Source organism: Zea mays, chromosome 3, assembly GCF_902167145.1.
Source record: "Zea mays cultivar B73 chromosome 3, Zm-B73-REFERENCE-NAM-5.0, whole genome shotgun sequence".
NCBI lineage: Eukaryota > Viridiplantae > Streptophyta > Magnoliopsida > Poales > Poaceae > Zea > Zea mays.
In genome coordinates, this window is record NC_050098.1 from 128277417 (window position 1) to 128290230 (window position 12814).

At 41.2% G+C, this 12814-nt stretch overlaps 1 long non-coding RNA gene across 2 annotated transcripts; it reads right to left on the minus strand.

The window, feature by feature from the left end:
- Positions 1 to 5456: 5456 nt before the first annotated feature.
- LOC103628963 (uncharacterized) lies at positions 5457 to 6239 on the minus strand. Of its 2 annotated transcripts, XR_002268073.1 has the most exons (4): positions 6166 to 6239; positions 5896 to 6056; positions 5675 to 5802; positions 5457 to 5598 (listed from the first exon to the last, which is right to left on the minus strand). It is a non-coding gene; the product is annotated as an uncharacterized lncRNA (long non-coding RNA). The 2 variants fall into 2 exon arrangements; XR_002268072.1 differs by having other exon boundaries at positions 5457 to 5802.
- Positions 6240 to 12814: the final 6575 nt, after the last annotated feature.

Sequence of the window (12814 nt, forward strand, 5' to 3'; positions counted from 1 at the left end):
GCCTACGTCTATGTCGTGGAGTTTCAGAAGCGAGGTTTGCCACATGCCCATTTTCTACTCATCATGCAGAGGAAGTACAAGCTAACGTGCCCTGAGCAGTACGACCTTTTGATCTCAGCTGAGATCCCATCCAACAAGTATCCTGAACTGCGAAAGATGGTTATCAAGCATATGATGCATGGTCCGTGCGGTTCGCTAAACCCTAACTGCCCATGCACTAAGGGTCGTGCATCATGCAAGAATCAATACCCCCGGCCTTACAGTGAAGCAACCTTGCAAGGGAAGGATTCATACCCTATTTATAGACGCCGTGACGATGGGCGTAAGGAAAAGGTTCGAGGGTGTGAATTGGACAATAGATGGGTTGTCCCTTACAACCCTTACCTCCTTCGTCTCTTCAACTGTCACATCAATGTTGAGGCGTGCGGGAGCATTAAAGCTGTTAAATACCTGTTCAAGTACATATACAAAGGCCATGATCGTGCGTCTGTTGTTATGAGAGATGCGAGCAAGACAAAAGATGAAGTAGATGAGATCAAACAGTATAGAGATGCAAGGTGGGTTACTCCTCCAGAAGCCTTATGGAGGATATACGGATTTGAGCTAAGTCAAATCTCTCCACCTGTGATGCAGCTGCAACTCCATCTTCCAAACATGCACATGGTGACATTTCACGAGCGACAAATGGTCGAGCGAGTCGTCAACCGTAAAGGTGCTGATAGGTCAATGCTCACAGCATATTTTGAGGAGAATAGGATGCACAAGGAGGCTCGAAACATCTTGTATCGTGACTTCCCTGAGTGGTACACTTGGCAGCAGGGCAAGGTGTGGCAAAGGAGGAAACGAAATACGGGAGGAAAGGTTGGTAGAATAGTCTCTGCTCTACCAGCTGAGGGGGAGCGCTTCTATCTTCGGCTTCTCCTAAACCATGTGACTGGTGCTACCTCCTTTGCGGATCTAAGGGCAGTAGATGGTGACATACTACCATCTTTTCGTGAGGCAGCACAAAGGAGGGGACTACTTGAAGCTGACGACACAATAGATGAATGTCTCAATGAAGCTGCTCTTTACCAAATGCCATCAGCGCTACAAAGGTTGTTTGCAACAATTCTGGTTTACTGCGAGCCGAACGATGTGGCAGAATTATGGCAGAGACACCTTGACGCAATGTCAGAGGACTATCACCGTAGTACTCAAAGCAAAACACATGTGCAGCAGATGGTCTTGATTGACATTAGAAATATATTGCAGTCAATGGGGAAAGACATAAATACATTCCCCCTCCCGGCTATCATCGATATATATGACAATTCACATGGTACTGATAGAGAGATTTACGAGGAGGAATGTATCGAGCCAACGATAGAAGACATTGCTTTGAAAGAAACCCTAAACGAGGAGCAGCGGTCTGCCTATGATAAGATTCTATCTGTCGTTGACACCAATAACGGTGGAGTTTTCTTTGTGGATGGGCCTGGTGGGATTGGAAAGACCTATCTGTATAAGGCATTGCTTGCGGCACTGCGCAGTCAGGACAAGATTGCAGTTGCAACAGCTACATCTGGGGTTGCCGCATCCATAATGCCTGGGGGGAGGACCGCCCATTCGCGCTTCAAGATACCACTTACTATTGATGATGGTGCAGTGTGTAGCTTCACGAAACAAAGTGGGACAGCAAAGTTACTACAAAAAGCATCGCTCATTATCTGGGACGAGGCATCAATGGCTAAGAGACAAGCAATTGAGGCACTAGACAATAGCATGCGTGATATAATGGGACGGACTGGGGTGCCCTTTGGTGGGAAGACAATTGTCTTTGGCGGAGATTTCAGACAAGTGCTTCCTGTCGTACGCAAGGGGTCAAGGGCTCAAATAGTTGCTGCCTCACTACGAAGTTCTTATCTCTGGGAATCCATGTGCCACCTAAAGCTTGTTCGCAACATGAGGGCACAGAGCGACCCATGGTTTGTGGAATATTTGTTGCGCGTCGGTGGTGGCACTGAGGAAGAGAACAACGATGGGGATGTTTGCCTTCCAGATGAGGTATGTGTGCCATATACTGGTAATGACCACGACCTTGATAGATTGATAGATGACATTTACCCCAAACTAAATGAGAATATGTCTAACACAAGCTACATCACTTCAAGAGCAATATTGACTACTCGGAACGACTGGGTGGATATGATAAATATGAGGATGATCGACCGTTTCCAAGGGGAGCAGATGATGTACCATAGTTTTGACACCGCGATGGATGATCCCAATAACTATTACCCATCGGAATTTCTAAACACCCTCACTCCTAATGGACTACCCCCGCATGTTCTGAAGCTAAAAGTTGGATGCCCAATCATGTTGCTTAGGAATATAGACCTGGGTAACGGACTTTGCAACGGTACACGACTGGTGGTTCGTGGTTTCCAAAAAAACAGTATTGAGGCTGAAATTGTTCTTGGTCAGCACGCTGGAATGCGGATTTTCTTGCCTCGTATACCCCTGTGCCCCTCTGATGACGAGATGTTCCCTTTCCATTTTAAAAGGAAGCAATTTCCGGTAAGACTAAGTTTTGCCATGACCGTTAACAAGGCCCAGGGCCAAACGATTCCTAATGTTGGTGTGTACTTGTTGGAACCAGTGTTCTCTCATGGCCAGCTTTATGTTGCTCTATCAAGGGCCACAGCTCGATCGAAAGTGAAGATACTTGCCATTCCAGTCATTGATGAGAAGAAGAAGAAGAACTGGGTGGAAAAGAATTCAACGATAAATGGTGCAACATACATAAAGAATATCGTTTATAAGGAGGTCCTTACATTGTAGCTGATATTGATTAATACATAGCAATTAACAACTTGTAATGCACTTTGTTATTTTATTTTTAATGGGAACATGTATTTTTTCCTTATATATGTTGTTTGTTTTTATGTAACTGTTATGCACTAATATTTCCTTGTATAATTCGTATGTTGTCGCAATATATGGTCATTGTACTAAGGACATTTAATTTTTGAGGTTTTACTCATGCCATCAGTCTTGTGAATTGTAGTTTAGGGTCGAAGATCTGATTGTAATGTCTGATATATGGGCATTGTAGTTTATAAAATATCTGATTGTGATGTCTGATAGCTTGTTTCATCTTGTGGTTGTGAGACATTTTGTACTTCCTAAACAAGGACAGATTAAATCCGAACTTAGAATGAGCACTGCATATTACAGTGGTTGTAAGACATGTTGCCTGATGCTGGTTTGCTCTGTTATAATCTTTGGTCTTATCCTTCCAATGAAGCAACAGGCTGGGTCATCAATGATCGAGGTGTTTCATTCACATTTGGACCTTATCTACCAAGCACATCAGGTTCATAATGGTTCTGCTTGTATGTTTGGTGTTAGTAAAAAATACTCGTCATAGTTCAGTTAGTGAATTCCAAGCTTCCAACTACCCTTTAGTAGTGTGCGAAGAGTGCAAACAGAAAAGCGTTATCCTGATGCTCAAACAATGAACCCATTTGTTTTGTGTTCTTTTCTTTCCAAACAGGGATTGCCCCCCAGAATTCAGGGAAGCTGTCTCAAACCTGATATTTACTGTTGCTCGGTATCCTGATTTACCTGAACTTTGTGACCTAAGGCACATATTCACAGAGAGATATGGAAATTTTGTTGAGCATTTTGTTAGCCAGGAGGTACGCAATATGATGCTAATATGTTGTTATTGAATTGTCTTATGCTTTTGTGGTCCTCTGCTTTACACACAATATTATTGCAGTTCATTCGGAAACTTGACAGTACAGAGTTCACTAATGAGGAAAGGTTCCAAGTCATGCACAATGTTGATGCCAAGTAATTGGAACTCAAGTTATGGGCCTCACTACAAACAGGACATGTAAGTCCTCCACAAATTTATTACCTATTTTTCCAAAACATATTTATTACATGAACTGTGATGTAGGCACACTAAAATGTCCTTAACTTGAAATCATTTAATGTGTTTGACACTTTCCCTTAGGATATGCCTGAGAAGGGTTCAAGGAAGCCAGCAGAACTAGCAATGCCTTCATACAACCTGTGAATGATGATCCTGAAAAGCAAACTCCAAGTGGTTACAGAAAGCCCAACATCCCTGGACAAACTGATCACTTGGAGAACAAAAATGTGCTTCGACCTGTTTCTGTCAGAAGGAGAACTGCAAAGCTGCCAGCGCCTGTTGATGCTTATGTTGAGGTGCCTAACAATGCGAAGGTCACAACCCAAACACCCAAAAGTCACATAAGCCACTCAAGCAGGAGGAATGGTGCTAAAGATGACCAGAACCGGAAATGTAATGGGACTGATGATGTTGGTAGGAGACGAATGTTCAGATAACTCCAAATAGGCAATCAAAGCACATAGGCATGAGGAATGGAGCTTTAAACCACAAGAACAACTCTGGCAGGTTGATGCAGCGTATGCAACCTGAAGCAGCTGAGACTGCTATTGATTGTGGTAATGTCTTTCCTCGAAATGCAAATGGACAGATGCGACACAACAGCGGGCGCGGCGGAGACATGGATGAGGAGGAAAGGATGATGGACAAGCTTTTGATGCACTATAGAAAGAAAGGTTCGGATCTGACCAACAATGAAACACATACAGATGCTGTGCATAAGGTTTCCTTGGCTCCTTGCATCCCACGGGTAGAGCTATCTCGCTACCACCTGAATCTGTTGGCCCGAGCAAAGATGCGAAGGTTCATGCTCGATGCACATCACTTCAGCCGGAAGGTCCTAGGAGTGCGCATGTTCACCCAAAAATGCCAGACTTTGATGAATTGTCTGCTCGGGTCAAGGCTCTGAGGAAGGCTTGAGGTGGCATAACATGATCTCTGGCTTGTGTACACGTTCTTTCAGCTGAAGAGTTGATCCTTGGTTGACAGTTCCCTGCAAGACAACCACACAGAGTCGTGCTTTGATGTGTAGTTCCTATTAGAGATTAAACAAATTTGTATATGAGTTTACTCTTTTTTTTTGTCTGTTAGACGTTTTTTACAGTGCTCTTGTTATAGGTTTTACTTCAAACCAGGTGTATGTCTAGAATAGGAGCACTGGTTTCAGTTAACATGATATATATAATAGGATTGATAGGGATCCCATTGCTTTTTGTATCTTCTGAGTCTGAATGCTTCTGCTACATCAGACAAGTAACTATTCTGGAAAATAAGAAAAAAAGGTATCCAATGCCTGCAAAAATAGAAGGAAATTTAGAATAACTCAAACTAAGATATACGCTGCAACGATTAGAAATACACTAACCAATTTAAGATGCAAGTTTTCTTGATAACTTGTAATGGATACTTAAAATATGCTTGTAGATGTTGCAGAATAACAAAAACTTTTAGTAGTTCATACTCAGAAGTACAAGGCTACAAGATGTAGGTGCAATCAGCAAAACACATCCACGGGTGAAGCAACAGGGTGAAAAAAGGATGTCCATACCTTGTTCAGGTAATTTATTTGAGAAACCCCACAAACAATTAAGAAAAAGCCATGTGTATGGATAAGCAGCCTGATTCACCCCATCCAACGTAAGCTTTATGGCAACACCAATGGCTTTGATGCTCACGACCTGCAGAGTCAGGAAAGCTTAGTAACTGAATATTCCTACAGTTAATCTGTACGTCAGCCACTCAAAGCACACTTACCGTTAGCGATCCCATTGAAGAGCAGATACCCAGATATATCAGGATGTTAGTCTAACCGTATCGAGGTTCAAAGAAGAGCACTAGCGCTCCCACAAGTAACAATGCTGTCACCACATATGCTAGAAACCCTACCAACGATCGACACCCCAGGATGGAGAGATTCTGTGAGAACTGCAACTCCAGCGAACTGTCGTGCGCAAGACTGGGTTGCAATGACTCACCTGGTTGAGTAGCTAGGTTCTAGATTTCCTTGACAGAGTTAGGCATATGCTCTCCAGGAGCATGCATGACAACAACAACTGAACCTACTATGCACGACACACAGCCAAGGACCCCGAGCTTCTCAAGCCGCTCCTTGAGCACAAAGTGCGCCAACACTGAACTGCCCAATTCCAGTAAAAAAATTCTGTCAAACAAAGAAGATTGCAGGACCCCGTATGTGAGTGAAAGTGTGGAACCAGCTTGTGGTATGATATTGTAAGGAAATTCACCTTACGATTATGCTTAACGCCCCAAGTGGAGTCACGAGTACACCCGGCGCAAATATGTAAGCAATGAAGTTTGAATACTATGCAAGTGAGGAGAAAAAAAATAAATACATAAATAAAGAAAGAAACTATTTTAGACCAGTATTTGAATTCGTGTATTTAGTCCATACGTGAAACTCACAACAAAAATTCGAATTTCAAATTTGAGATCTAAAGAAATTAAAAGAGAAAACAGAAAAAAGAAAAAGAAAAGAAAATGGTGAAACTCGTGCCGGGCCCAAATCAAATCTTGCGGCCCACTTCAGCCTCACCCGCGTCCACTGCGCAGCCCAGAGCCATCCGCGCGCGTCGTGTGCCACTGCCGCTCGGGGGCCGCGCTTCAGCTCCTATGCTGTCACTGGCGACTGGGCCCATGCCGATCCGCTGTGGTCAATACTTTAATATTAAACGCGGGCGTGACGTCGTCGTGGCGTCATGAATAACATCATCCCTTGCATTCCGCTGTGGTGCCCATAGAGTACGGGGTCCCCGTACGCACGCCGCAACTGCCAACCGCGACTTCTCCGCCTTAGCTCGCCTATAAAGCGTCCGCCCGGATGTTCGCCGGCTCTGGGTGCGGCTGTGCTGCGCGTGTTCCTCCCATCACCGGTGGTCACCGCGTTCGTCCCTCTGCAACGAACATCCGGCCAACGATCCAGGCGCGTTCGTCCCTCGGACATCTAGCCAACCAACATCACCGCGTTCGTGAGAGACACCCCGGATCAAGTCTGCATGCCGCCATCGAACTGCTCCCTCCCTCTGCAACGCCGTCGGCCAAGTTCTCTCCATCGACGGTGAGTCCCCCTTCTCGCTCCGTTGCATTTTTTTGGTGGTGCGCGAGACAACGATCCAGGCGCTGTCGGGGAGGGAGACTTGCCGCTGGGAGGCGCGCAGACTCGGGCGGATGGTAGAAGAAGGCTGGGTGCCGACCTGGGAAGACGAAGACAGGGAGTTTGGGGAGAAGAAGGGTTTGCGCCGTTTATCGGGGGCTCGAACGGCGAGCTCGGGTGGTCGCTGCCGTGTCTTTGGCACTCGGCCGTGGCGGGTTGGCTGGAGAAAGAAAAGAGAGAAGAGAGAGAGAACCGGTGAGGTTGAAGACGCCAGAGCGACCATAGATCCGTAAATGGACGGTGGCGATTAGTTTGAGCCATACCGTTTTAGTGTGTCCATCTAAGCCGTTAAATTCGATCCGGACCGCCCTGGTGGGATCACGGTTCCTTAAAATTCTGAGCCTTCGGATTTACATCTGACGGGTTGAATTGCATACCGGTTCATACCCCTTCGCCATCTAATCTCATCCGCTATAATTAGATCGTGCATGTCACCAGTCGGCTAGGATTAGATATGAAAGTGTAAGTATTTAGCATCTGAGGTCTATACTCTGTAGTATTAGACTATTAGTTAATCAAACCAGATAATACATCTTTATAATGTGACATTTTGCTATGTATGTGAACATAAAGATCCATTCAGTAAGCATCTTGGTCATTGCTTGCATCATATAGTTCATCAGATGACTCCTCTTTCTCTCTCCTACTAGCAGTAGTAGGAACAGTCCAATAGTTCTTTGCACTTTTTAGCTCTTCAATCGTTAGTAAATGCTTCCCTTTCAGATCCAACCAATATAACTTGAAAAGATACTCCCAGCTATTTTTATCATCAAAATCAACACCAACCTAAAAGGGTGAAATAGGATGCCTAAAAGGGGAATCACCGGGTGGGGCTAATTGTCCACTGGACCTATTTGTATTTTATCATATTGATTCCATAGCAATTATGTATGTACAATATATTTAGATGATTAGATGATTTTATTCGCAATGTATGCATGACTCTTTCTCCTTGATGGATTCTTTAGAGGAAGAAAATGAAGTACGAGTTGATGAAAGTCAATTGGACAAGGATGCAACATTTGATAATGGATCACCTCTAAATACAAATATAGCTGTCCAAGAAGGTATTACAATTATATGTTAGTTATATCTACTATCACTATTTAATCAATTCCTTAATCACATTGTTTGAACTAATAGTTGTTCACTTTTATGTCCTCACTAATGTTTGCCATGTACCTTGTTTCAGCTGGTTACATATTATTGAATATATATGTTTGCTATTGCTATACTTGGTTATTTGGCAATCGTGATACCAGATTGAGACATATTTTCAACTTGTTATAGTAGAGACATTTTTATTGATATATCAAGTAAAACATAGTATCAATGATTGTAGGTTTTTGTCTCGCGAGGATGGAAGATCAAGAGAAAAATACTGTACTTCCTACCACCCAAAGAGATAATAAACTATCAGTAGATGAATCTTTACTTGTGTGCTTGTCTCATAACAAGCCAAAAAAATCGGTGGCAACTGTAATTGTTCCGAAAGGTATTATATATATTCTATAAATACTGTAGGGATCAATTTGTTTTATATTGTAAGCGATTTTACTTTCATCTCACAACTGTTTTGTTCCTAGATTATATTTGCACGGATGCTGATCTTGCCCTCATCGATTGGATTAAAGAAATCCCTTGTGAACCAAGGGTAGAAGTCGTGCTCATCGATGATGCCTGTGTGGAAAGGAAATGGATAGAATGTCTATTTAAACCGGGCGCATATATAGGTGATGAGGTAATCTATGATTAGTTTTTCATCTGGTGACCCTGGTATGTATAATTTTTTTACTCACCCTGGTATTTTTAACCATAAATTACCTGCAGGTGATAGACTGTTACATAAATTTAATAAAAACCACACAACAACTAAAGTGCAGATCTGGAGGTCGTGTACACATAGAAAATGCTTTTCAGTTCAACTTTCTAAAGCGAGACGGTGATGTTAAAACTAAAACAGATGAGCTATATCCAATTACAGACATGGCACAAATATGTGGTGCTGAACGAAGGGTTTTACTCTACCTAGACCATGATATGGTAAATATTAGTTTGCAATTTAGATGGTTAGTGTTTACATGTATTTTATTTTTATTGAATATTTATAATTATTTTGTAGGTGTTTATTCCGATAAACATCCGAGGAACACACTGGTATCTTGCCGTCATCAATGCAAGAAATATGGAGATACAAGTACTCGATTCACTTGGTACTACATTTGACCGCAATGACCTCACTGACTCGGTGAGTTTGCACAAACTAAACAATTACTAATATTATCTCATTAACTTAGCGCAACATCTGATTCCATGTTTTACAAAAATATAAAGATTAAAGGGCTGCAAAGGCAAATTGATATGATATCTCAACGTAAAGATTTAAAAGATCACAGGTGGCCAAACCTTCAAGTTGCTTCTTGGCCGCTGAGAGAAATAGATATGGGATATGCAAAGCAGACAGATGGGTATACCATAAATTCTTCTTAACTAATTTCTTCATACAAATATTAATTTTGACATTTTTATTCATGTATATAATGTAGCTCTTCATGTGGCCTATTTCTTTTGAACTATATCGAGTACTGGACAGGGGATGAGCTATCTGACAGTTTTACCCAGGTATATTATTACTATTATGGCATATATGCACATCTACAGTCTGTGTTACATATAATGCTAAGTAAATTGTTTCTTATTTGCAGGATGACATGTCACATTTTAGAAAAAAATTGGCTGCTATATTACTATCTTCATACATGAACAAAAGAAGGGGATATCCAATATACAAATATGATAAAGAAGTTCATACTGGAAGCCCCTCTGATGTTGAGATATTAGATAGCCCAACAAATCATAAGAAGAGGAAACTACTCCATGTGCTTGATAATAGCGAGGTATTGATGGAAGATGAGGATAGCCCCATTACTCAAGCAGACTTACAAAGGTGGTTTGTTGATGAATGGGATAAAAGAACTCCTACAAAAGTCTCGGCGGATGGGTGCACAGACGACTTTTTAATGAGTGGTCTCTCCACAAAAGACATGCCAGTGACTAAAGCCGATTTAATAGATGTGCTATGTGATTACATTATGGCAATCCAAGACGATAGGACATTAGAGTAAGTGCTTATTGTTTTGTCTATTTTATTTATACCGATTACGTATAGTCTTGATATAGACTTCCGTCATGTCATGCTACATTACAGGATGATATGGGTGTGAAGTTTCAATCCTTTTAAGATAGAAATATCTGTCAAAGACCTGCAGAACATATTAAGTATAAATCTAGATATGACTCTAAAATGTTTTGATATGGCTGTTCGATTGCTTGCCAATAAAGAGTCACGTAGGCCGAAAGGTGAAATCATAAAGAATAGAAAGCATTATATGGACATGCGCTTCTGGGTAAGTTTATTTCCAATCAATAATGTAGCAATATATAGTATCTATCTATATCTAATCCTCATGTGGTCATGTATATATATTAATATTTATCCAGAGAATGATTGGTTTTGGTAAACTGCCAAAGTACCATCAGGACCCTACAGCAGAAGAGTTAACAAAAACACTCGATTGTTGGCCATCAATGAACTATTATATCACGGCTTGTAAATATGTAAGTATGAGTTCATTTCAAATGTATTTATAAAGGGCACTTCTTTGCAATCCTAATGACTGATATTTTATAGGTTCTTATGCCATGGAAATTCAACGGTTGCTACGCCCTTTTCGTAATAGATCATGGTAAAAACACGTCACTTTTATTGACTTTGCACCTATTCAAGATTGGTGTAAGCATATGCCATACAAGAGGTTCGCTGAAGCGATTATCATCGCTTCAAAGAAATATAAGATTGCCTATAGCAAGAAACGTACTGGATGGACAGAGGATATTTTTAAGTGGCAACATACAATTTAACCTGGTGTTCCAATTGACTTAAAAGAGTATTTTCTCCGTACCATCTTCTTAGCAATTTCATTTTTTTCTATGATTTCCATTGTATATAACTTAGTTGGCAAAACATTATTTTATAGGCTTAACACCAGCTACCTTATCCTACAAGCTATGGCCATGTGGGGGAATGATAGTCCAATGAAATTTGTTAGGGTGAGTGGAGTACGTTCCTTTCATATTCAAACATACATTCCAATTAAATAATAAAAAATGATGTTTTGTTCTCTTATATGTCTTATGTGTAGGATGCAAAGGTTCTTCGGAGGAACTTTATTATTGAACTGTTAAGTTACGAGGAAAATTCGTGCAGATATGCCATCCCGACAAATATACAACAGAGAGTTAACAATATTATTAAAAAAGATTAGATTAGTGTACAAGGTGTCAACATATTTATTTATGATTAAGCATTATATATTTACTCTTTATAAACTATTTGTGTGATTCCATTTCAATCTATTTGGGTAGACTTATTTATATCATTCTATATCTATGTTTAACAATCACATATTTTGCCGTCACTATTGTACTCACGCCGCACGTCGTCAGGGCCCTAAGTCTATGAAAGGGTCGCAATTTGTATTCCGTGGCATCGCACGGGCACGTTCCTAGTAGCATTACAAAGCATTTACAAATATTTACAACTGTTTGTTCACATTCGATTACAATTCTTTGTCAAATAATACATTTCTTTGTTCAAAGAACTTCCAAAAGTGTTTCTACAGATATTAACATAGGGAACTTCTGAAGTCTTCTTCAATGCTTCAGATCTAGCTTCGACTGACTAGCTTTTGGCATCGTCACCCTGAAAAATGAAAAAGGCAATGGTATTGATAAATATGGTAAGCAAAAATATAAAATAAAAGCGTAAAGGTAAAGAGATCTTCTATACCTTGTTGAGCAGGTTTCGAGCTTCGTCTCTAGCCAGCTCTCAGCCGCCCTTCGCCCAGATTTGGGTGATAAATCTATTACCTATGCTACGAGCTTCGGCCAGAATATCAATTAGGTCAGATGGTGACAAGCTGAAGTTTGGCCTGTTTACGGCTCTTACATGATTGCATCTGGCTTTCATGAAAGCAACAGTCGTACCACGAGAGGCCACTAGTGCATAGAAATCACCGTGGCCAGTTATGACTTCGTCGAGGACGTCAAATTCTTTTTCAATACATTCAAGAGCTCCGGGAATATCTTCGGCAGAAAGGGTAACTTCTTCAGATGCGGCTCCGATAGAATTGAAGATCCCCTTCAGCCTAGCAATACATTGAGTAGAGAAACCGAAGCATTTATCCCAAAGATTTGTCACTATTTCGCTCGGTTTAACGTTCTTTTCAATTCCTGCTTCAATTCTCGCATTCAACGCCTTGGACTCGCGGTAGAAGCGATCTGAGTTCTTTTCCAAAACTGTCCGAGCTTGTTCCAGTTCTTTGCTCAATTTCTCATTTTGAGAATGCGCTTCGGCAAGTGAGCCTTTGGCTAAACGCAGCAGACTGTCTTTTTCCTTCAAGAATCTTCAAGTTTTTTAATCTTATCTTCAAAGCCTTCGATAACGATTTCGTTTTTATGTCCTCATCATCTTGCTGCATCTTCAAGGCCTTACTCAATAACAGACTCTGAAAAATGAAATAAAGTTAGAATACTTAAATCAACATGAAGATACCAATGATGAGCTATAAAGGAGCATTACTTTGAAGTTTGAGTAAAACAAGTTGCCAATAATGTGCTGTCATCTATAACAACTAATGTTCTTTTCTAGCTTCGGGAATCTA